This window comes from Octopus sinensis, linkage group LG5, assembly GCF_006345805.1.
Source record: "Octopus sinensis linkage group LG5, ASM634580v1, whole genome shotgun sequence".
In the NCBI taxonomy this organism is placed as follows: Eukaryota; Metazoa; Mollusca; class Cephalopoda; order Octopoda; family Octopodidae; genus Octopus; species Octopus sinensis.
In genome coordinates, this window is record NC_043001.1 from 32344856 (window position 1) to 32369855 (window position 25000).

Here is a 25000-nt window from a genome sequence, read left to right on the forward strand (position 1 = left end):
TAATAATAATAATAATAATAATAATAATAATAATAATAATAATAATAATAATAATAATATAATAATAATAATAGAAGATTGAAATAGAATACCCGGTAGAACTCCTACAGAATGTTTATCTGTTAGGGACAGTAAGGATTATCAGGAGATCTCTAAGTACACGAAAACCTGATGAAAACTTGTGGATACCTAAGGTCATAAGTCGCAACCCGCTACCTACATAATTCCTTCCTGGAATGAGACCGAACCTGAACCAAACCAATACAGTAATAATAATAATAATAATAATAATAATAATAATAACAATAATGATAATGATAATGATGTTGATGATGATCTCTATTATTTGTCACCAGGACATCATTGAAGGTTGAAGGAGTCTCTACAAAGCCAGTCTGGCGGTTTGTATGAAAATAATGGGGCAGGGGGAAAATGGAGAGATGGGAAGACGAGATGAAAAGTGTACATAGTAGTATACGAAATATGTCAGCACATAAATGATACTGGAGAATTTACGAAAGTCTACAACTACAGGGAGACAAAATATTCAGGAAAGCTCTGATCACCTGTGACACAAACCCTCACCCAACTGTTCTTCTTCACTCTACACGTGCAGATTTAAGGCTTTTCCATTCATAAGCATATTTGACAGGGTCGCCCATTTTCCCAGAAATTGCTGGGGAGAGCAATTCTCACCTTTTCCTCACTTTTCTTTTCAAGAAGAACCACAGGATCACTAACACTAACACTAACAATAATAATCAACATAAGAATTTCAGATTTTGGTACAAGGCCAGCAAATTTGAGGAGAGAGAGAGAGAGGGAGAGAGAGAGAGCATGTCGATTACATAGATCCCAGTACATAACTGGTACGTTATTTTATCGTGTATGAAAGGATGAAAGGTAGAAATAATCTCAGCGGGATTAGAACTCATAACACCAAGATCCGGAAGGAATGCCGCTGGGCATTTTGTCCAACGCGTTAACGGTTCGGCCAAGGATAATAAGTTATTCATTACTATATTTTTTTCAAGGGCAATGATGGAGGTGACGTTAGAAGACACTACTACGAAACAGGATGTTTTTATGCAGAATAAATTGTGAAAATAGAATACGGGAACAAGAATAGGAAAAACTATACAAAGTAATGATAGTATGTTTTCACAATACACACACACATCCCCATTTGTATATATATACTGTATATATAAATATATATATATATAATATATATATATATATATATTATATATATATATATATTATATATATATATATATATATATATATACATACATACATACATACTGTATATATAAAATATATATGTATATATATATATATATCTATATATATATACATATATACATACTGTATATATATATATATATATTATATATATATATATATACATACATACATACTGTATATATGAATATATATGTATATATATATATATATACTGTATATATATATATATATATATATATAAATATATATAAGTACGTGTGGGTATGTGTAATTGTGTGTGTAGTGGTGGCTGTAGTAGCAGTAGCAGTGGCAAAAGTGGTGCTGGTGGTGGGGAGATAGTAGTAGTTCTTGTTGTAGCTGTTGTTGTAGTAGTAGTTTATAATTAGTTTCTTCAATGTCTATCTCTTATGTAAGTTCATAAGCACGACATACGCTCTTACGTGCGTACGTGCGCACTTAAGCACGCATGTATGTATGTATTGTGTATGCATTTATGTATGTGTATGCATATATGTATGTGACACTCGTTTAGCATATCATTCAGTTGTAGTAGTTGTCATGATTGTGTCCATAACAAGGAAGACAAAGTATCTCATCAATAAGATCATAACGCCATATTGGAAAAAAAAGATACTTAAAACAGAAACAAATCACACGTTAACACTGTACCATATGTTCTTACTTGTTTACAACTTATAAAAGTACGACGATAGTTCGCTTATTGCTCCTGATACATCTCACTCACTATCACTTTATATAAGAAAACATTTAAACCTGTACTGTAACATTTACAAGAATTTACTAATTGTTGTTTAAGAGTGATATTTCGAAGAATGTGGACACGATCGTCACGAGTGAGTCCAAACAGAAAGTTTTCAAATAACGCACAACAAATGCAAAAGCAATCTGAGCAACAACGAATATAATTCAAATACGAGGAAGAATATACGAATAGAAATAAGAATGAATATGAATTTTTTGTATACATATTTGTGTCAACGAAGTCGGTGAAAATGTAAAAACGCCATGTTTTTTTTTTAAAGTTTCTGAAAATAATTATTTGCGAGGAAAATTTAAACATTAAAAGAAAACGAAGATAACAAGAATAATGACAACGACGATGAAAGCGACGACAAGTACAAGGACAAACGTTACCAACAATAACAATTGCAACAATAAAAAGGGGAAAATTGACAACAAAAACGACTTTGAAATTACGAATAAAACGACAACATTAAAAAATACCAACGACAACGAGAGAAAAGAAAATATAATACTGTAAGTCGTATACTAAAATTTCTTTCAGCCTTGTGAAAATTATGTAATTAAACGTGGCAGTTAATTGTGAAAATTATTAATATTGTTTTAGATATAAATTATGACTGAGAACTGACTCTCAGTTTCTGAAGGAAAGGTTTTGAAATAAAGATATTCATGAAAACTTAATGCATTTCAAATTTTTGCCTGGTTTTAGTTATGTAACACGAGATATAAAACAACAACATTGAAGAAATTATATGCATAGCCTTTATTCTATTTTTTTCTTCTGTTTTTACTAGGATACGACGAAAGAATTTTCAAGAGAAAGGTGTCCATCGTCTTACCGCCCCAGAAAATATAAATAAATGCGGAAGGAAAGAAAAATTTGAGGGGACTGGATATGTACAGAGTAACACAAAAAAATAACGTAAACTGATAACGAAATGATGTAGAAAACGAAAGGAAAATGACAAGTATTAATATTATAATACAATATAGAGGAAATTAAATTAAAACAAAAACAATGAAGGGGAACACCAGCCCGGGAAAGGAATTAATATTGAAAAAAAATATATATATATTTTTGGGAGCGACGTTTTACAGTTATAATATACGTATATATATATATATAAGTATGTTCTGAAAAATATTGGTACGAAACCACGAAGTGTTGAAAATCCCAGGAAGCTGTGAGTACATATTTGAAAGACCTTTTCTTTAATGAAGATAGTTTGTCTTCTTGAAACTGCCGAAAACATTTATAACACAGTCGTTAAAGTACAGTATATACATATATATATACACATATGCATACATACATACAAACATGTATATATATATATATATATATTACATATATAATATATATGTACATATACTTCATATACATATATATACATCTGCATCTTATATATATATATATTATATATGCAATATAATATATACACATATATTATTTTATATATATATATTATGGCATATATATTATAGGTATATATAATATATGCTATGTTATATATATATATATATTATATACATATATTCATTATATATGCATATAAATGTATATACACATATGTATCTATGTTGTCTATTTGTGTGAATAATGTATATATGCATGTAAGAATGTAGGTTTGTATGCGTGTGTGTATGTGTATCATATTACATGTATGCATATATTCAACGAAATAGTCTAATGGAAATGTAGACTCTTTGACAATGTTCAGACTCTGAAGAAATATACCTAAAAATAAAAAAAAAATCTGGAAAATTCTGTAGATATTTTTCTTAGATATATAAGATAGGTCATCGTAAACAATTTTCCAAGGCTTAAGAAAATATATGGCTTGAGTGTCCATACGTACTTCATAGATTCTAGCCATTTTCCATTTTTTAAGTTGTTGACCCTCATTACTCTGTGTTGTCTTATGTAAGACAAGATCGGGGATATTTCAAAGTAAAGAAATTTTTTTTTAATAGAACTTTTGGTTTAAGTACTATATTTCATGAAATATTTATCAATATGTTTGCATTTATGCTTCTAACCTTTCGAATTCAATGAGATAATTTCTCCAGAAAATTCTGAGACATACCAATACCTATTGAGTGGCAACATATATACATATAAGAATCACATTATCACGTGCACTGCATATCTAAACATCTCTCTCCCTCTCTTTCACCCTCATGCACACAGAGACACACACATAAATGTATGTGTATATACACGCATACACACATATATATATCTGTGCAAGCACATATCTATGTATGCATACGTATATGTGTGTGTTTGTGTGCGCTTGTATATGTATGTGTGTGAGTGAATGTGTGTGTATGTAAATATAAATGCATGCATATATATATGTATATAAGTATGTACCTATGCAGACATGTGTGTATATGTTTATGTATATATGTATATACATGTATTCATGTATATACTTATGTATATATATATATATATAATTTGTGTGTGTGTATACATAAAACACATGCTAACTTGCAGGGAGATTAAAATACCAGTAAATTGCTGAGGTCGGTTTGTTCGATTTAAATCCCACCCACTTCCAATGCCCGAATTTATGACTAGATTAGTACATCAGTATTCATTCTTCCAAAGAGTATTAGATTAGCAGGATCGGTAACCCGCCGGACAAAAGCCATTGCGGTATCTAGTTTTAAACTTGTCACGTTCTTCATTCAAATCTCTCTGAGGATATTTTTGTCTTGATATACTTCCGCAGTCGAGAAAAAAAAAGTACAAATCACATATCCGGGTTCATATAATCAACTATTCCCTCCTCATATTTCTGTCCTTGTGCTGATGTAAGAAATCGTTTTGATATTTTTTCTAGGACGCTACTAAAATCAGTAGCGCGCCGACCAATTCACCCCTCAGTATATTATTTTCTTCCTTTAGGTTCCGAGTTAAAATATTACCGGGTTCATCTTTCCACTTATGTCTACAAAATTGACAAAATAAATTGCTTGCCAAATAATCAGGTTGATATAATTATCTATATCCTTATCTTCAACGCCTGACCTTCGATGGAGTTTATAAATCGTTGTTTGATTTTGTGTAGTATTTAATTATGAGTACCAATATTTATAATTAAAACTCTCTGGGTCTTCTGTGCCTTTTGTGCTGCCCAGATGGATAAAGTAAAAGCTTGTTTCGTAGTTTGTTCATATTGATTACATCTTGTTTGGTTGTAAGTAGATGCTCGATAATATTATTATTCAATAATACTATTATTATTATTATTATTTGACTACATAACTTCGTAGGCAATGGACTGGCAAAAAATAGTAGGTGTCCGGAATAAGTCTCTTGAGATAGAGAGTTACGTCCCTTTAATTTCCTGAGTTCGAATCCTGTGTGAGCTAATTTTGATATTCATCCTCCTGCGTCCGTTAAGTCAGCTCAATTGACCCTGCTTCTTCTCAAGAAGTTTCCAGCTTTGTGATAGCATTTTACTCTATTATATACTATTTCCTCAGCATTTATGCTGATGTTGTTTAATTGCAGTCTAGCTGTGACCGAAGAGAAAAACATAATACACAAGCAATCGCTCCTATGATTAGGTGTAGCCAGTAGATCTATCATTCCCTGTATACCATTTATCCTACTTGAAAATATTATTGCATATTTCTGTATGTTTAATGTAGGAATACGTTTAACCCTTCATTCAGTGAGCCCTTTATTCTGTCTGCAATGTCCAGTCTACTTCTGAGGCATCTGCAGATGCTAGTAGAGATTGTTGTCCCAGTCAAGACATAATTTCTGATGAATCGAATGATTTTCTTTTACATGAAATCTGATGCTCGAGATTGCTTCGTGTACGCCTTGTATAGTTTACTTTCTTTAATAAATTCTCTATATGTATGGTGGATGTTAGACATATGTTTTACAGTCTTCCTAGATTTATTTTTCTTCGTCATTATTGCATTAATATTATGGTGGTGTAAAGGTGGCGAGCTGGCAGAATCGTTAGCACGCCGGGCGAAATGCTTAGCTGTAATTCATCTGCTGTTACGTTCTGAGTTCAAATCCCGTCGAGGTCGACTTTGCCATTCATCCTTTCGGGGTCGATTAAATAAGTATACCAGTCACGCACTGAGGTCGATGTAATCATCTTAATCCCTTTGTCTGTTCTTGTTTGTCCCCTCTATGTTTAGCCCGCTGTGGGCAATAATGAAATATTGTGGTGGTGTACGGCGGCGAACTGGCAGAATCGTAAGCAAGCCGAGCAAAATGCTTAGCAATATTTCGTCCGTCTTTACGTTCTGAGTTTAAATTCAGCTATGGTCGACTTTGCCTTTCATTTTTTTCCGGGTGGATAAAATATATACCATTTGTGCACTGCTGTGTTTGCAATCGACTAACCTCTCTCCTTAATTGCTGGGCTTGTGCCAAAATTTGAAGCCAATATGGCACTAGTCTAGAATGTTCAGTCAAACAATGATATTAATGTCTTTCCAGTTTTGACACAAATATTTTGATGAGAAGAGAAAGTCGACCATATTCGGGATTTGAACTCAGAACGTAAAGAACTGGAAGAAATACTGTATGGCATCTGTCCGATACTCTTAGGAGTTGACCAGTTCACCTCCTAACCAATACCATAAGTAACATGAATTGCTATTAATTCTCAAAAGCAAACTGATTTTGTGTTAATGTAAAGTAAAAAGACTTCTTTCAAATGAATTTGATTGACCAAAAGATTAGCCTAAAATGTAGTTTTGAACTCCAAAACTGGCGGTGACGACGAAGTGCCATCTTTCGGAACGAAAGTTTGGCGTTTCATCTTCTGTTACTGGCATAGATTCTACTCAGTGACAAAATATCAAAATAAAAGTACCGACCTAACCAACCTACTTTTAAATAGTTAACATGGACTTCCACTTCATTATGAATCGGTGGAACTGAATTCCTGAAATATATTTTATGCCCCTGTTGAACCACTTGAATGTACACTGTTGTGATGGACGATTTCAAATTCCGCTGAGGTCGACTTTGCTTTTCATCCCTTTCGAGGTCGATAAATTAAGTACCAGTTACGCACTGGGGTCGATGTAATCGACTTAATACCTATGTCTGTACCCTCTATGTTTAGTCCCTTGTGGGTAATAAAGAAATAGGTATTTCATCTGCCGTTACGTTCTGAGTTCAAATTCCGCCGAGGTTGACTTTGCCTTTCATCCTCTCGGGGTCGATTAAATAAGTACCATTTACACACTGGGGCCGATGTAATCGACTTAATCCGTGTGTCTGTCCTTGTTTGTCCTCTCTGTGTTTAGGCCCTTGTGGGTAGTAAAGAAATATGTATTTCGTCCGTCTTTAAGTTCTAAGTTGAAATTCCGTCGAGATCGACTTTGCCCTTCATACTTTCAGTGATGATAAACTAAGAACCATTTAAACGATACTGGGATTCGGTATAAGAAACTAGTCTACAAAATTAATTTAAGGAGGTGAGCTGGCAGAATCGTTAACGCAAAGACTTTTATTTCGGTTCTTTATGCTCTGAGTTCTAATTCCGCCGAAGTCACCTTTGCCTTTTATAATTTGGAAGTCGATAAAATAATGCAGCATTCAAGTACAGGAGTTGAAGTCAATATAATTGAATATTCCACTTACAAAAATTGTTGGCCTTGTACCAAACTTTGAAACAATCGTTGGGAGAAATTCTTCATCCGGAGTCGATGAAGTAAAGCACCAATTCAGTGAAGTACTGGGGTCGACTAACCCCACTACTAATCGACTAACGCCCCACTTCTCATGATTTTTTGGCCTTGTGACTAAACCCAAATCAATAATGGTGAACGAAATACCAAATGTATTTAGTAGCGTCCTGTTCAGAAGTCCAATTCAGTCGAGGTTGTCTTTGCCTTTTATCGATAAAATAAAGTACAAGTCATGTACAGCAATCTATTTAATTGATCGTATCTTCTCCCAAAAGTCTTGACTCCGTGCTTGTGTTTGAAATCATGATTAATAAGGTCTCAAAGATAAGAAATAGCAAAGTATCGGACAAAATACATTTTTGTATTTAGTTATGTTTCTTATCGTTCTGAGTTCAAATTTCTTTTAGGGCTACTATGCTTTTTATTGGCCTGGTTCGCTAAAATTACTATGGAAAACATTCGATTCAGTTGTCAAAAAGCTTGATGGATATATTTAAGGATCTTGCAAAGATTGACATCTTTGTTCATGAGGGTAGTTACTGGCTAAATTAGTAGAACACCGAACATGACTTTGTGTAGTATTTGGTTAGATCCTTAACTTTCTGAGTTTAAAACTTCTCCAGAGTTGACTATGATTTTCATACTTTCGGTATTCATAAAATTATCTCTGTGCTAATTAAAGCATTTCATTTTTTACAGCGCATTGATATGTTCACGAACACCTTGTTTCCTGGTTTCTCTGCACTCTCCGCAGCATGCTTGATGAGAAGAGGCCCTGTAAGGGAGATCCATTATGATTCTCTCACAGTGAAGCATAATCGTTTCTGGGAGTACGAGAAGGAAAGTAAAAGGTCGGTCATTTACCGTATTTGTCTGCTACCTTAAGTAACATAAAAAAATGGACAAGTTGATCACGGCCGAATACGGACTCAGAGAGCAAAGTGCTGAAGCAAATCATCAGAAGATAGTTGTCTAATACTTTAACGATTTTCCTCGTCCACTCGGTTTTTACATCAATATATTTCTGCAAACACACGAGAATAAGCTTTTTTTTCGCCTTTATTAGATACTAGCACTATGACCAATCACATACAATTGGCGTATCAAGTTTCGGGCATTTTGATTGGGTTTTGGATAGAAAATTCACAAAATAGTCACTTCTATTGATATTTTAATGGCTTTGCGGGGGGACTGGGGAAATGTAAAGATATGCACGGTTTTAAATGATCATATGGACGGTTTTAAATGATCATAGAAAGTACGAGCCTTCTAACTGAAAAATTGTGGATTTGTATAAAGGACACACACACAGACAGACATTTTGCCGTTTATATATAGAGAGATTAATGTTTGTTTACATATATTAGGGAAGTGACGATTGTGATCGCAGAGCACCCAACAATATGTCTCGCAGATTCATTTGAAATCTTGTATCGATTTAACTTTTCACTAACCATTCCAAAATCTGTGGCATATCTAGGTGTCAAGTACTGGTATCGGATTAAGAAAAAGGCTTCTGAGAATTTAGTGTTATAGTGGACGGTGATAAATGACATAATCAGTAGAATGGCCGAGTAAATTATTGGCAGAATTTCGTTTGTCACTTTCATTCTTTAAGTATTGATAAAATTCTATGTCAACTAATTGTGTCATGTAATCGCCCATACTTAAGTTTTTATTATTAGTATCATCGTTAAAGCAGTGGATTTGGTAGAATCGAGAATTGTTGGACTGTCAAAAAAATACTATAAGGCATTTTGTCCAACTCGCGAACAGTTCTGTCCATCTTAGTGCCATAGCCACGCCTCGAGTATGATAATTAGTTATTGCGAGCAACGAAACTTCCTAAATCCTATAACATTATTTTCTTAAACAGAAGACGTTGGACAATGTTTTATATATATATATATATATAGATATATATATATATATATATAATTAAATTAGAGATAAACCACTATTATGCAAATCAACAGTCGAAAACATAAACCAAAACATAAAAATAAATAATTAATATAATATACAAAATATATAAAATATAAAATTTAAAATTTAAATTATTTAAATTAAAAATTTTTAATTTATATTTATAAATTTTTATATTTTTTAATATTTTTTAAAATTCAAAATTTATAAATTTTTAAACTTTTAATTTTTTTTATAACTATCAAAATGTATTAAAAAGTTTAATATAATATAATAAGAAATAGGTGGTTTTACTTATTATATTATATTAAACATTTTAATATATTTTGATAATTATAAAAAATTAAAAAAATTAAAAGTTTAAAAATTTATAAATTTAAAAAAATATAAAAATTTATAAATATAAATTAAAAATTTTAAATTTAAATAATTTAAATTTTATGTTTTACATATTTTGTATATTGTTTTGGTTTATGTTTTTCACTGTTTGATTTGCATAATAGTGGTTTGTCTCTAATTTAATTTATATTTATACTGTGAAATTTGATTTAATCCGAAATCTAATTTTTCCCTGTATATATGTATATATATATATAACTTTGATATGTTTCGACTAAAGATCGGTCCAGGCCATGTCTAACACAATAACACCACCTGATAGAATTTTCTAAATTCATTTTTGAGTCAAACTTTGTGGTGTCAGTTCTTGTTGAGTGAGTTGTATCCAGGGTTAGGTGGCTAATCTGGTATCCCTTGCAGAAATTTGTCCAGATTCCGTTTAAAGGTGATGGATCCTTTTTCTTCTTTGGTTTGTTTTGGGACAGTGTTAAATAGGATAGGGCCTGTTAAGGGAAAGAAACTATGTTGCAGTGTATTAATGTGTTGAAATCCTGAATCGGGTGGGAGAAGTATGGCACGTGGTCCTAGCCTTGGAGGAATTCTGAAACTAATGTTGAGTCGTTTGGGCAATGCTAGTGATATATTCTCCACATTGTGCAGATGATGTATCGATCACAGCAGCACTGGAGAGGACAAAGTTTCAATGAGTTAAGGTGTTCCCAATAATCGAAATCTATCACGCCCTTAATTCTTTTAGTGAATGCATTCTGGGGTGATTCGTTTCTCGAAATGCCTGAAAAAGAGACAGTATAGCCATAGCTGCAATGCCTTTCACCATATAACTGCTCAATTAAGCTAGGCTATAAGCAGCAACCGTAAGGAATATTTATTTCATTGGCCTCTGATAGTAAAGAAACTCAAAAACATGTTTAACCAATTCTTCGCTGTTCTGCCTGTAAAATTATAATGTGGAATACAGGAAATAAAATGTAATTTTTCGTACCCATTAATAAGGTTTGGCTAATAGTAATTTAGATTTATAATTTAGTTATCTATAAAATTCTATTTCCTCTTGATATCAGCCTTAACAGTAGCTTAACCAGGAATCGAACCTCACTTGTATATTGACTTCAACTAAAGCTGCTGAGCACTCTATATTCCTGAAACTATTAAGTTACCACTCTAGAGCAGTGGACAGGCATAATCTTTAGAGCACCTGAACGGCATCTAACCATTTTGTACCAGCTCGTTTGCACTTATAGTTCAAATCTCAACAGAATCTGCTCGAGTATCTTCATTCATCACACGGTATAATCCACGCCTTAAGCTGCCATACAATTTAATCAGTGTACTAATCGCAGCACGGTTTAACACCATATCTGACCATTGTACTACTCCTTTGAGTGAGTCTAATTTTTGCAAAGATTCGCATCCGGTCTTCGGTGAAAGAATAACTTTCTTCCGCCCTTCAACTTGACGTGGCTGTTTTAAAGAGGGTTACATCCATTTCTCCTGCTGAAACTAAATATATATATATATATATATATATATTATATATAATATAATATATATATATAATATAATAATATAATATAATATAATAATATAATATAATATAATTAATATAATATAATATAATATAATATAATATAATATAATATAATATAATAAATATAATATAATAATATAATGTAATATAATATAAATAAGTAAATAAGTAACAATTGAAGGACATGCGTCAATTCTTTACGGCTGTTTCTAACGACTTTTTAAATTTATAAATGAGCACATTATATCTTTGTAATATATATTCCGACCTAATGAAGTACCTCAACTGAATCTTACTTATGTGTGTGTGTGTGTGTGTGTGTGTGTGTGTGTGAGTGTATGTGTGTGTGTGTGTGTGTGTCTGTGTGTGTGTGTAAATATATATACACACAAGAAATAACATTTGCCAATGCGACAAATTTACGAATTTAAGAAGCTCCAGAGTCTTGTTTATTTATATTGTACATTGGAATAAAACTTTTATTAAAAAAAAAAATTATTTTACTTTTTTTCATACAGAGTCGCAACTGGACAATGTGGTGCTGGACTACCCCATTAGAAGCATAGAAGTATGTCGTTTGCCATAACATATCATACATATCTATCGCCTAGTGGATGAAATAGATTTCATTTCCGTAAAACAACAAACTGACCAGTCAACGAGCTGACCAATCAAGGAAGGACACTACGTAGTCGTTCAACCAGCTAGAAATAGCAAGCGCTCCTATCTCAAATCACAAATCCGTCTTAAATGAAGGAAGAACTGAATATTATAATCGCTGATGCACAGAAACAAGATCGGAGTAGATCACACTTGGAATGATATTGGCTGTTAACGAATAACAAGCAAGTGCTCTATATAATTTATACTAAACTTGAAACTTGTAGGGTATCTTCATAGCGATGTTCAAGTTGTCTAAGTGTAATTCTTCTTGCCATTCAGAATTATTCCCTCTCCTTCCTCTCTCTCTCTCTCTCTCTCTCTCCTTCACTTTCTCTCTCTCTCTAAACTAACAGAGATTAAACATAAATTAATGGATAAATCTCCAAAGGTAAGTCAAAGAATGAACTCATTTTATTATACTAAGAGTATAGCACACATGCGTTTACTTCTATAAATACAATATGCATACAAATATACAATAAGTATACAACGCAGAGTTGTGTGTGTTTAAAATAAAAGAGTATAATGCAACACGAATCTCAAATTGAGTATGTGTATGTGTATATATATATATGTGTGTGTGTGCGTATATATAATTATATATATATATTATATATATATATATATATATATATATAGACAGTAGGTAAGAGCTAGAAATACTCGGTGTAGAGAATAAGTAGTAATGTTCAAATGAATTTTAATTTAAACTCCGTAATCTTCATCCAGGACTAGGGCCACGGCGTCAAGAGTAGTTATAAGAGGATTCCAATACGAAGTGATATGGAAGTAGTAATGCAGATGAACACAATTAGACTTGACTTATATTTATACATACATACATAAATACATGCTTAGGTACATATACATATATACACAAACACACACACACAAATATAAACATACATGTATACATACATACATATATATATATATATATATATATATGCATATATTCAGAATGGTAAACACATGTGCATATAAACATATGTATACAAATATGTTCGCATAGAGCATAAACAATACAGAATGCTAAGAAGACACCACATAATTTTTTAACACGATAGCTGTTCCAGAGAGCTCGAATTTACGTAATAATTGTAAAAATAATAATTTTCAGGTGGAATGTGCAAAATGTCTTTCGTATGAAGGTAACTAGTAAACAGTCACTCAAAGATATTACCCTAAGCCCGGCTACCTTCATCAAGAGAAATGGGGCAAAAGCAATGCATATAGTTATGCCAGAGATTTGAACGTTGAAAAAAGAGAGGAGGAAGATAAAGAACCAAAGGCATGGGGAGGGAAGATATAATCGGTGTAGGAAGAGGGAGTAGAAGAAATGAGAGGCATGAAGAAGGGCATTGGCTATTTCTATTAGGGAAGAAGCGGGTATTTCTATATCTTTATTCCCGCTCACTACGCCGTTTATATCTTTCCCTCTCCCTGCCGCTCGTTCTTAATCTTCCTCCTCTCTCCATTTGGCTTTGAAATCTCTACGATATGAACTGATTTTGCCAATTTCTTTTGGTTCAAGGCAATAATATGCCTTCGACCACCTTGTCTACTGTATTTTTTTCTGGGTGGTTTCCACTTTTCTCTTGACGATGGTAGCCAGACATATCGTAATATCTCTTGTGCGACTGTTTACTAGTTACATACCCAAGACTTTTTGCCCATCTGAAAAGCAAGAACATTACGAATATTATGTAATTCTGAGCTTCTTGAAACAGTTGTCGAGTTGAGAGGTTATGTATCCTCTTCTTAAAATCCGTAGGGTGGTAATAGTGTCTTTTGACGTCTATTTTTTCAGTGCGTGGTGAGGCGCAAGCCAAGATTTTGCTGTAATTATGTATATAATTATAAAATATTTGTAAAATTTACCTTTGAGGATTTTATTTCCGCATTGACTACCTGGTACAAATCATTAATGATTTTTACCCTTTATTGTTATTATTGTTATTATTATTATTATTATTATTATTATTATTATTATTATTATTGTTATTATTATTATTATCATATATATATATATGTGTGTGTGTGTGTATGTAATGTATGTATGTATGTATGTATGTATATACATATATATACGTACACATAAATATATATATGTATTTATATGTAGATAGAGAGATATAGAGAGAGAAAGAATGAGGGAAGTGGAGAAGGGAGGAGAAAAGGAAGAAAAAGGAGAATGATGTAAGACTAAATCTGATCAAAATATAAATAAAATTGACGAAATAATCCTCTTCTTCTTTGCACATTTAAAAAAAAAAAAAACTTCGTCATGTCCAGTCAGAAAATAATGAACGCAAAATAGCAAGAGGAGCAAACCTGCCTAAAGAGTTAATGGAATAAATATTATCACTAAATGTGTTCACTGAAAAATCAACAGTATTGCAACAAAGTCTCGAAACTGGAATGTTGTTTCGAAATGGTTGAAGTGTCAGGTTGCTCTATGCTAGTACTCTGCCACTTATATGCTGCAGCCCACTGGTGTGCCGCGAAACGATGCTAGGTGTGCCACAGTGTAAGCTGAATATAATTTTTTTCCCTATACATATAGTCATATCTTTAGTTCAGGTGTGCCACCGAATTTTGAAAATATAAGAGAGAAAGGTTGCGAAGCACTGCTCTAGGCCAAGAAGATCCATCATTTATCACTGCCTTGTTTACGTCGTTAGAGTAAAACAGCGCTGATGCCTCGTCTTGAAGGGTTTAGTGGAACAAATTTATCAGAACTTATTTTCTATGCCTGGAACTTTTTCTTTTACCGAATCTCTAAATTGCGTGAACGTAAATAAATAACACCGGCTCTCAAGCAGTGAGGGTACACACACACAAAACATATATACAGACACAAACACAGACAGACAAACACATGCACATATATAAAATATTCATGGGGCTTCCATACAGTTTCTGTTTACCAAATTCACTCACACAACATTTGTTAGCACGGAGCTATTGTAGGACACCTGCTCAAAATATCACACTGTGGAATTGACACCGAAACTATGTTATTGCGAGGCCTTCAATAATACTGTGTTTTCCTCAATAAAAGACTAATTTTGGTAAGAAAATATTTGATGATACTCAAGTGTATAGCAGAGTTACGGAAAGAAAAAGAAATCGAATTCAGTTGATTTTGAACTCAAGATTGAGAAGACAGAAGCCAACAACAGAAAAAATTGTTCCACTTTCTGTGCTATTTTATGTTTAACACAATCGTGTTCATAATTTGAGGTCTAAATCAATCTCATTGTAAACAGATACCACTTGTAATAACAGTCCATAGTTGTAAGCTATAGGAAGTGTATAAATATTGTTTCAATAATTAAATACGCTGGCAGAAACGTTAGCACGTCGGGCGAAATGCTTAGCGGTATTTCGTCTGAGGTTACATTCTGAGTTCAAATTCCGCCGAGGTCGACTTTGCTTTTCATCCTTTTGGGGTCGATTAAATAAATACCAGTTACGCACTGAGGTCGATTTAATCGACTTAATCCGTTTGTCTGTACTTGTTTGTCCCCTCCGTGTTTGTCTGTCCTTGTTTGTCCCCTCCGTGCCCCTTGTGGGCAATAAAGAAATAAAATAATTAAATACGTTGTTAAGGCGGCAGGTTGGCAGAACTGTTAGCAGGTCAGACAACATGCTTAGTTGCGTTTCATCCCTCTTTGCGTTCTGAGTTCAAATTTCGCCGAGGCTGACTTTACCTTTCAACCCTTTCACACTGAGATCGATGTAATTGACTAACGCCTCCCTCGAAAATGCTGACTTTGTGCCAAAATTGGAAGCTAATAATTAAATATCCTGGTAAGGCGGCAAACTGTCAGAGCCGTTTGTAAGCCGGACCAAATATTTAGCTGTATTTTATCCGTCTTTGCGTTCTGATTTCAAATTTCGTCGTGGTTGACTTTGCTTTTCAACACTTTCGGGGTCGAAATAAGTACTAGTTGAGCACTAGGGTCGATGTAATTGACTAACTCCTCATTCGAAATTGCTGGCCTTGTGCCAAAATTTGAAAGTATCCTGGTAAGGTGGCAAGCTGGCAGAGCCGTTAGTAGGCCGGACAAAATGCTTGGCTGCATTTCATTCGTCCTTGCGTTCTGAGATCAAATTCCACCGAAGTTGACTTTGCCTTTCGTCCTCTCAGAGTCAATTAAATAAGTACCAGTGGAACACTGGGGTTGATTTAAACGACTGATCACTCCCCTCATCCACCCATATTTCAGATCTTGCACCTATGGCAGAAAACAATCCCTTAGTAACCCTGTTAGATAGGCGCAGGAGTGGCTGTGTGGTAAGTAGCTTGCTTACCAACTACATGGTCTCGTGTTCAGTCCTACTGTGTGACACCTTGAACAAGTGTTTTCTACTATAGCCTCAGTTCGACCAAATACTTGTGAGTGGATTTGGTAGACGGAAACTGGAAGAAGCTCGTCATATATATATATATATATATATATATATATATATATATATATATATAAAGTGTAGGTGGCATACGTGTGGGTATATATTTATAAAAACGAAGTTTGAAAATGCCACTATATAAGATAAGATATATATATGTGTGTGTCTGTGTGTCTGTGTGTGTGTGTGTGTATGTTTGTGTCCCCCCAGCATCTCTTGACAACCGATGCTGGTGTGTTTACGCCCCCGTAACTTAGCGGTTCGGCAAAAGCGACCGATAGAATAAGTACTAGGCTTACAAAGAATAAGCTCTGGGGTCGATTTGCTCGACTATAAAGGCGGTGCTCCAGCATGGCCGCAGTCAAATGACTGAAGCAAGTAAAAAAAAAAAAAAAGAGAGATCGTGACTCTGAGCAGAGGCGCAGAAATGGGAAACTGGACATTAGGCAAGTATATATTAGTAAAGTGACCCTCCTGCCACGACCACTATCACCACAACCAAACTTGGCAGAATCATTTGAAGTTTAAATTCTAATGTGACAAATTCAACTGTACAGTTGAACAAAATAAAACAACAAAATAAAACAAAGCATATTTAAAAATCTAAGATGGATATTTTAATTCAACATTTTCTTGCCTGTTAGTAAAAGAAAACAATGCAATATGTATTTATATACACAAAGAAATCATTATTACATATCAAATATAAACTGTGAAAGATGGACGGAGAACTGTTAAATTCAGAATGATCAACATTCTGAGCGTAGTTTTCTAAATAACCTTGAAAAGACGTCAGTCACCTCTGTAAGAAATATATAGAAATATAAAATGAACCTTTCACGCAATGATGTGTATGTGTGTGTAAGTGTTTGTGTGAGTATTTGTGTGTGTTTTTGTTTGTGTGCGTGCGTGTTGATAGGTACATAGGTAAAGTAACAATCACTGATTGCGATTTCAATTGACGACACACTCCTCAAAAAATGCGTGTCCTTGTGTCAGTGCTTAAATTCAATTATATATGTGTGTATATATATATATACATATATATATATATGTATAGTGAAGGGGCATAGCCCGGTGGTTAGAATGTCTGTCTCACAATCATAATGCTGTGAGTTCAAATTCCTAGACTGTGTTGTCTTCTTGAGCGAGACCCTTTATTTCACGTTGTTCCAGTTCAGTCAGCTGTAGAAATGATTTGCCAAGCTGTATCGACCTTTGCCCTTGGATAACATCGATGGCGGGGAGAGGGAAGACTGGTATGCATGGGCGACTGCTGGCCTTCCCTAATGAACTTTGCCCGGACTTGTGCCTAGGAGGAGAACTTTCTAGGAGCAATCCTATAGTCATTCATGAACGAAGAGGGTCTTTATATTTATATATATATATATATATATATATATATATATATATATTATATATATATATATAATATATATATATATATATATATATATATACATGGGTTGGACAAAATAATGGAAACACCTAGCATCATAGCATCATAATATTGAAATATCTATGAAACCGTCAGAAGCTTGTTTATTTTTATATTTTTGATTTATTATTAACGTTGCTTAGTATGTTTTGCTAAAATTGCCCGTTTCTTTTCAGATATCATCAGAAAAAGGTAATTAAAATTCATTAAATGACAGATCTATTGGACTTTCAAGGATGTCAAATTGTTGTTGCTCGTATGGCAAGCGCTAGCGTAACGAAATCAGTCGAAATGTTTGGTGTATCAAGAAGTACTGTCTCTAAAGTAATGACAACCTTTGAGAAAATGAGAAAAACCTCCTCGTCGAAACAAAACTCCAAAACAAAAACAAAACTTTTAGATAGGAACTGTCGACTTATACACGAATTGCTAGAAAAAATCACAAAAGTACAGCTCCCAGAATTCGTGCAGAGTTTAATGACCACCTCGAGAACCCAGTTTCCGCAAAAGCCGTTCGCTAGGAGCTCCACAAAGCCGGATTTCACGGGAGGGCTGCAATCAGAAAACCACTACTTCCATAAACTAACGTTGCACAGCGTTTAGACTGGAGAAAAAACCTACAGAATCGGTCCCTAGAGCAGTGGAAGAATAATATTTTCTCGGACGATTCATCCTTTACCTTATTTCCGACCACCGGCCAAGTATACGTGTGGAGACTGCCAACAGAAGCATTTGACCCAGACTGCCTTCTTCCAACTGTTAAACATGGAAGAGGATCTGTGATGATCTGGGGGTGGGGGGAGCTATATCTTGGAAATCTGCCGGCCCAATGGTTTCCTTCATAGCAGATTTAATAGTCAAGACTATTTAAGCATTTTCTCTGATCAAATTCGTCCTATGCTTGCGGAACTGTTTCCGGAGGGAAACGCAATCTTTCAGGATGATAATGCACTAATTCACACAGCTAAAATTGTTACTGAACGCACGAGGAACATTCTAGTGAAGTTGAACATCTTATCTGGCTACCACAGTCCCCAGGTCTCAATATTATTGAACATCTATGGTGCATTTTAGAAAAAACAGGTAAGGATTCGATATCCTCGACCATCATCACTACAAGAACTGGAGACTGTTTTACTGAAGAATGGACATAAATTCCTTTGGAAACAATTGAAACTTTGTAGGAGTCGATACCTCGTAGAATTCAAGCTGAAATTACTGCCAAAGGCGGTACTACTCCATATTAAAATATATTTGTTTGAAATTTTAAGGTATTTCTATTATTTTGTCCATTATTTTATATATATACACACAACCTCCCGACGAACGGGAAGTTGCAGGTTTTGTGATATTTTGGCAGCTTTGACACAAAAGGATATTACACTACTCTCGGCATTCGAGCACTATTATTTCCACCTTGTTTTACATCTATGTGCTTACTCGTGTATGTATGCATGTATATATGTAACGTAACGGAATAGGGATTTAAAGCCTGGGTAGTACTTTATGAGCGCTCTCATACAAACCAGATCAAATTATAGGGAACAGTCCGAATCACTTAAGATAAACAATTAAACTGTACTTCACTCAGTAGATTAATCCGGAGTTCACTTCATTGGATCTCATACAGCATCAGTGTTTATAATTAAGACATCATAATGAATAATGGAAAATTAGACATCTTCAAAAATGATTTATTATTAATTTTTTTCTTCATATTCCATTCTAACACGTGTTTCTGCTGGATAAGTGTGCTAATTTCGTTTGATATAGCAAGTATGTGCATTCAAGACGGCGAGCTGGCAGAAACGTTAGCACGCCGGGCGAAATGTGTAGCCGTATTTCGTCTGCCGTTACGTTCTGGGTTCAAATTCCGCCGAGGTCGACTTTGCCTTTCATCCTTTCGGGGTCGATAAATTAAGTACTAGTTACGCACTGGGGTCGATGTGATCGACTTAATCCGTTTGTCTGTCCTTGTTTGTCCCTTCTGTGTTTAGCCCCTTGTGGGTAGTAAAGAAATATATAGCAAGTATGTGCATTTACTTGATTTATATTAAGCCAATTGCAACACATTCAAATCTAAAGGTTGACAGTCGTATTCAGCTTTATTCGAGGTGTTACCCATACCAAAGGGTGAAGTAAATATATTAAAACGTGCAAAAATTTTTGGTTACGATTAAAAGAACAGCACCAATACTGGAGGTGAGTGGTTATGTAAAACGGAGGCAAAATATCTTTAATAAATTGAAATTTTAGTTGCAGTAAAACCAAAAAGTTAATCAAAATTCATTGAAATGAATACAGTAATTGATAGCGATTCGCAAAGAAAAGGGAGATAATTTTTTTTTTAATAATTTTTATAGAAATGTTGCTGTTTATATTAAAGGGAAAAAAAATGATCGCCGTTAACACTTAATATACTTCGAGCTTATCAGATATCATTTGCGAAACATTGTTTTCTCGAGCTTGGTTTTATCAGAGGACATACATTTTGAGAAGTCGAAAAGAATGTTACGAAGAATTTTGGCAATTACAACTCGCAATGGCAGCGATTTAGCTGACTTATTGAAGTATTGGCTAAAATGCTTCACGGTATTCAGAATCTCAGTGTTCGGCGTTCAAATCTCACCGAGTTCAGAGCCGATAAAAATTACTAGTTAAAAATGGTATTTGAACTATAGAAGTATCGCACCCGATACCTTGCAGTATTTAATCCAGCTCTCTATGTTCTGAATCAAATTCCACTTAGGTTCTTAAAAAAAAACTTCTTTCCCTATTCGCAGCCTTAATATAGCGATTAAAGCATATGTATTCAGACAAAGAGTGACACTAAATACTTAATGCTGGGTGAAGTCGCAAGATGGGTTCTTCCAGCTGGAGAGATGTGTGTAGGCAAGTGAATAGGTGAAGGAATACCGTATATAATAGCATATAAAACACACGCGCCTTAAAACATATAAAACACACATCTTTAAAAATCATCATAGATCCTTATATGCAAAGTTGGGCTTTCTATAAGTTTTAATACATTAAAATCATTTTCCCCCTGAATATGCGCTGCTGAAATTGGGGTGTATCTACTAAACCCATGCGGTTTTTGAGCCATCACATACAGCAATTTGTATAATTTCAATATGTGAACAAAGGGGAATAACTCAAAGAGCACCAGGCATGAAATTAGATAATTGGGATGGCATGAAATGGAATAATTCAGATAAAAATATGATAGAACATGCAGTGGAAATGCCGTAGTATCTGGAAGAAAATACATCTGTCCGATGTGTCATTTACATATTCTTCTTACAGATGTAAACCTTCAGATTAATCAGATTTAGATCAGATAACACGAAGAAGTTACCCCGTGCGATTTTATAAACGTTCGTATAATTTGCAGGTTTTTATATTAAAATTTTTTTTGGAAGGGCATGGAGGCAAAAGCTCTAATAGTTTTCGCTTCATAGAAATGAAGCGAAAACTATTAGAGCTTTTGCCTTCCATGCCCTTCCAAAAAAAAATTTTAATATAAAAACCTGCAAATTATACGAACTGTTATAAAATCGCACGGGGTCACTTCTTCGTGTTATCTGATCTAAATCACCTGAAAATTACAAACTACGGCCCAAGAAAAGGAAGGACGTTGGATTATATAACCCTAGATTAACCGCGACTGGTATAAGACGGGGTTTTTGATCAAAGTGTTGTCTGATGAAAGGGGACAGAGGGCACACCAACAACAAAAACATCATTTGTTACGACTGTTGTTGTTAAATTTACTAACAATTAATAACTTTAATAAAGTGACATAATTAATGGTTTCGTGTCCAAGTCACGAGTGAAGCTGTCGAAGAAGCGTTGTCGTCGCCTGTGAATTCTGTGAAGGTGACTTTATGCGGACGTATATGAAGATGACATCCTGAGTAAATGTACGTTCCTTATATATGTATTTGAATAGTGAAAAAAAAAGGCAAATCTTTATCAGATCGCACTCTATTATCTAAACAGAATGATATTGTCCTAGAAATTTCTGGAATCTTCCGAATAACTTTGATTAGGAGTTTCTTTCTTTGGAACTAACATCAATATTAACACTAACAGCAACAACAACAATACAAACATCAAACAATTAAAACAACAAACAATTTTAATTATCCTATTCTCGTCTGAGAATGAATGCGTGCGTGGGTGTTAATATATGTACAAGTATGTACGTACGACTACGTAAGAATACGTGTAAGCTTTGATGCACTGGTATGCGTGTGCGAATATCTGTCTGACTATGCGCACGTCTGTGTGTGTGTACGTGTGTGTGTGTCTGTGTCTGTGTGTGTCTGTGTGTGTGTGTGGTGTGTGTGTGTGTGAAATATAACGTTTTTTGGACGAGATGAATTTTAAATATTGGATGAAATATATTTTTTAGTTAAGTTTCTCGGGAAAAACAGAAATCTCCAACTTGACCACTGTATTTGGGAATGTCCCTAAAACCACTGCATCCGTTATTTGGTGTATCTCCTATTACAGGTCACACACGCACACATACACACACAGACAGACACACACACACAGGTACGCACACACACAGGTACACACACATACACACACACACACACACACACACACACAAACGCACGGCGATAAATACGCAAGCACAGACACAGATACAGCTTCATTGCGACTGTTTGCCGCCTTTACTCACTCGCTTTTGCTCTCACTTCTCTCTCACTGTCTCTCAGCACATATATATTTTTGTATGTGTACACACATATATATATATATATATATATATATATATATATATATATATATATATATATAACACATACATACATATATGTGTGTGGTGTAATTATATATATGTCTATATTATATATATATATATATATATATATATTATATATATACATGTGTGTGTGTGTGTGTTGTGTGTGTGTGTGGTATGTGTTGTGTGTGTTGTGTGTGTGTCTGCATGTATTTGTATGTGTGTATATGTTTATGTATGACGATCTTAGGCTGTTTTGACAGGAAAATAAGTTACGCAATGCAAGTAAAACATTTCATTAATAAACACGAACATCTTGTCACCTTTATCTTCTGAACAACCCCACCAAAAGAAGAATGAAACTTAGAGCGTGCGAGGGAGAGAGAGAGAGAGGGAGAGAGAGAGAGAGAGAGAGAGAGAGAGAGAGAGAGAGAGGAAAGAAAGAGAGAAAGAGAGAGAGAAATGAGGGAGAGACGCAGTCTAAGAGAAAGGCAGAAACAGAAATAGAGAAATAGATAGAAGTGATACAGGTGGACGATGAAGCCAAGCTCTACTGATGCTCTGGATTGCCATTTAAGTAAAGTAAACGGGTGGAGGGTTAGAGAGAAAAGTAAAGAGAAATAAAAAAAAAAATGTAGAGATGACAAGAACCTTGCAGCCCGAGTCTGAGTATGGAAGCACAAAAGTGCCATAGGTAGAATACGAACTAGCAATTTATTCCTTGTCTGATTCCCCATCAGTGTACCATACATCCATGTTTTCTCTCTCCCCCACCCCATCTTCTCCATCCGTCACACGCTCTACCTCCCTCACGTGTCTGTGCGTAGACACACATCACACAACACAAAACACAAGCTCACATACACGCGCATATATATATATATATATATATATATATATATATGGCGTGTTTTGGCGTCTGTGCTTGTGTGTGTATGTATGTGCGTGCATGCGTTTGCGCGCGTGCGCGGTTTGTGTGTATGTGTGTGTGTGTGTGAATGTGTTTATGTGTGTGAATGTGTATGTGTATATATATATATATCTTGAGATACACAAAAATATATGCGTATGGTTGTGCGTACCTGCATCAACATATAAATACATGTATTTACGTGTGTGTGTGTGTGTACATGTGTGTGTGTGTGTGTGTGCATATATATATATATATTTACATTTATGTGTATGCATATATATGTATATATATGTATGTATGTATATGAATATATATGTACATATATATGTGTATATAGTATATATATATATATATATATATATATATATATATATATATATATAAACGTATATTATATATATATATATATATATATATATATATATATATGTATATAATATATAAATGTTATAATATATATAAGTAAAATAGATATATGTATAAATATATAATTTAATAATTCAATATAATATGATATATATATATATATATATATATAAATATAATTGAGTGCATATATTTGTGTGTGTGTGTTGTGTGTGTGTGTGTGTGGTCTGGGTGTGTGTGTGTGTGTGTGTGTGTGTGTGTTGTGTTGTGTGTGTGTGTGTGTGTGTGTGTGTGTGTGTGTGTGTGTCTGTGTGTGTACAGTAATGAGCTTAGCTATCTATCTTCACCTTTATCGGACAATAGATTCTTGCATTCCTCTCAAATTATATAAGAAAGATCTAGTGCAGATTGTCCCACAACCGCGCGCGCAAATCACACACTCGTACACACAGACACACAGTCACACTGTCAGTTTACTGCACAGACATGCACACAAACACACACACGCAGAATCGTTCACTTTCACTTTCACTCAGAGACAACGGCAGAAAGTCACGCGCTTGAAAAATACCAATATAGATCTATTCGCCGGCACAAATGTAAGTCTGCATATGTCGGCACACACACACACACGCGCACGCACGAACACACACACACATACACACACACACACACACACACACACACACACACACACGTGCACGCACTCACGCACACACACACACTCACATTGACACACATAGAACTCAAACACGCACGGACACAAATACATACATACATACATACATATAAATATACAATTAAAAAGTATATAAATAGCAAAAATTATTATTATTATTATCATCATTATTTTTTTATTCTTCTTCTTATCATCATCATCATCATCATTATTAAAATCTTCTTCATTACTATTATTATTATTATTAATCATCATCA

At 34.2% G+C, this 25000-nt stretch overlaps 2 long non-coding RNA genes across 3 annotated transcripts in view; one reads left to right on the forward strand and one right to left on the reverse strand.

Annotated features, from left to right (window-relative positions):
* LOC118763613 overlaps nucleotides 1–12670 on the forward strand; it is a 20374-nt gene extending 7704 nt beyond the window's left edge. The window contains exons 1-4 of one of the 2 annotated variants that reach the window (XR_004999373.1): nucleotides 1541–2529; nucleotides 2811–3200; nucleotides 8398–8549; nucleotides 12031–12670. This is a non-coding gene — a long non-coding RNA (uncharacterized LOC118763613). Of the gene's footprint in view, nucleotides 1–1540; nucleotides 2530–2810; nucleotides 3201–8397; nucleotides 8550–12030 lie in introns of those variants that run through there. The other variant, XR_004999374.1, reaches the window with a different exon arrangement.
* Nucleotides 1–25000, reverse strand: part of LOC115212380 — a 283564-nt gene that overhangs the window by 238959 nt on the left and 19605 nt on the right. The window lies entirely within an intron of this gene.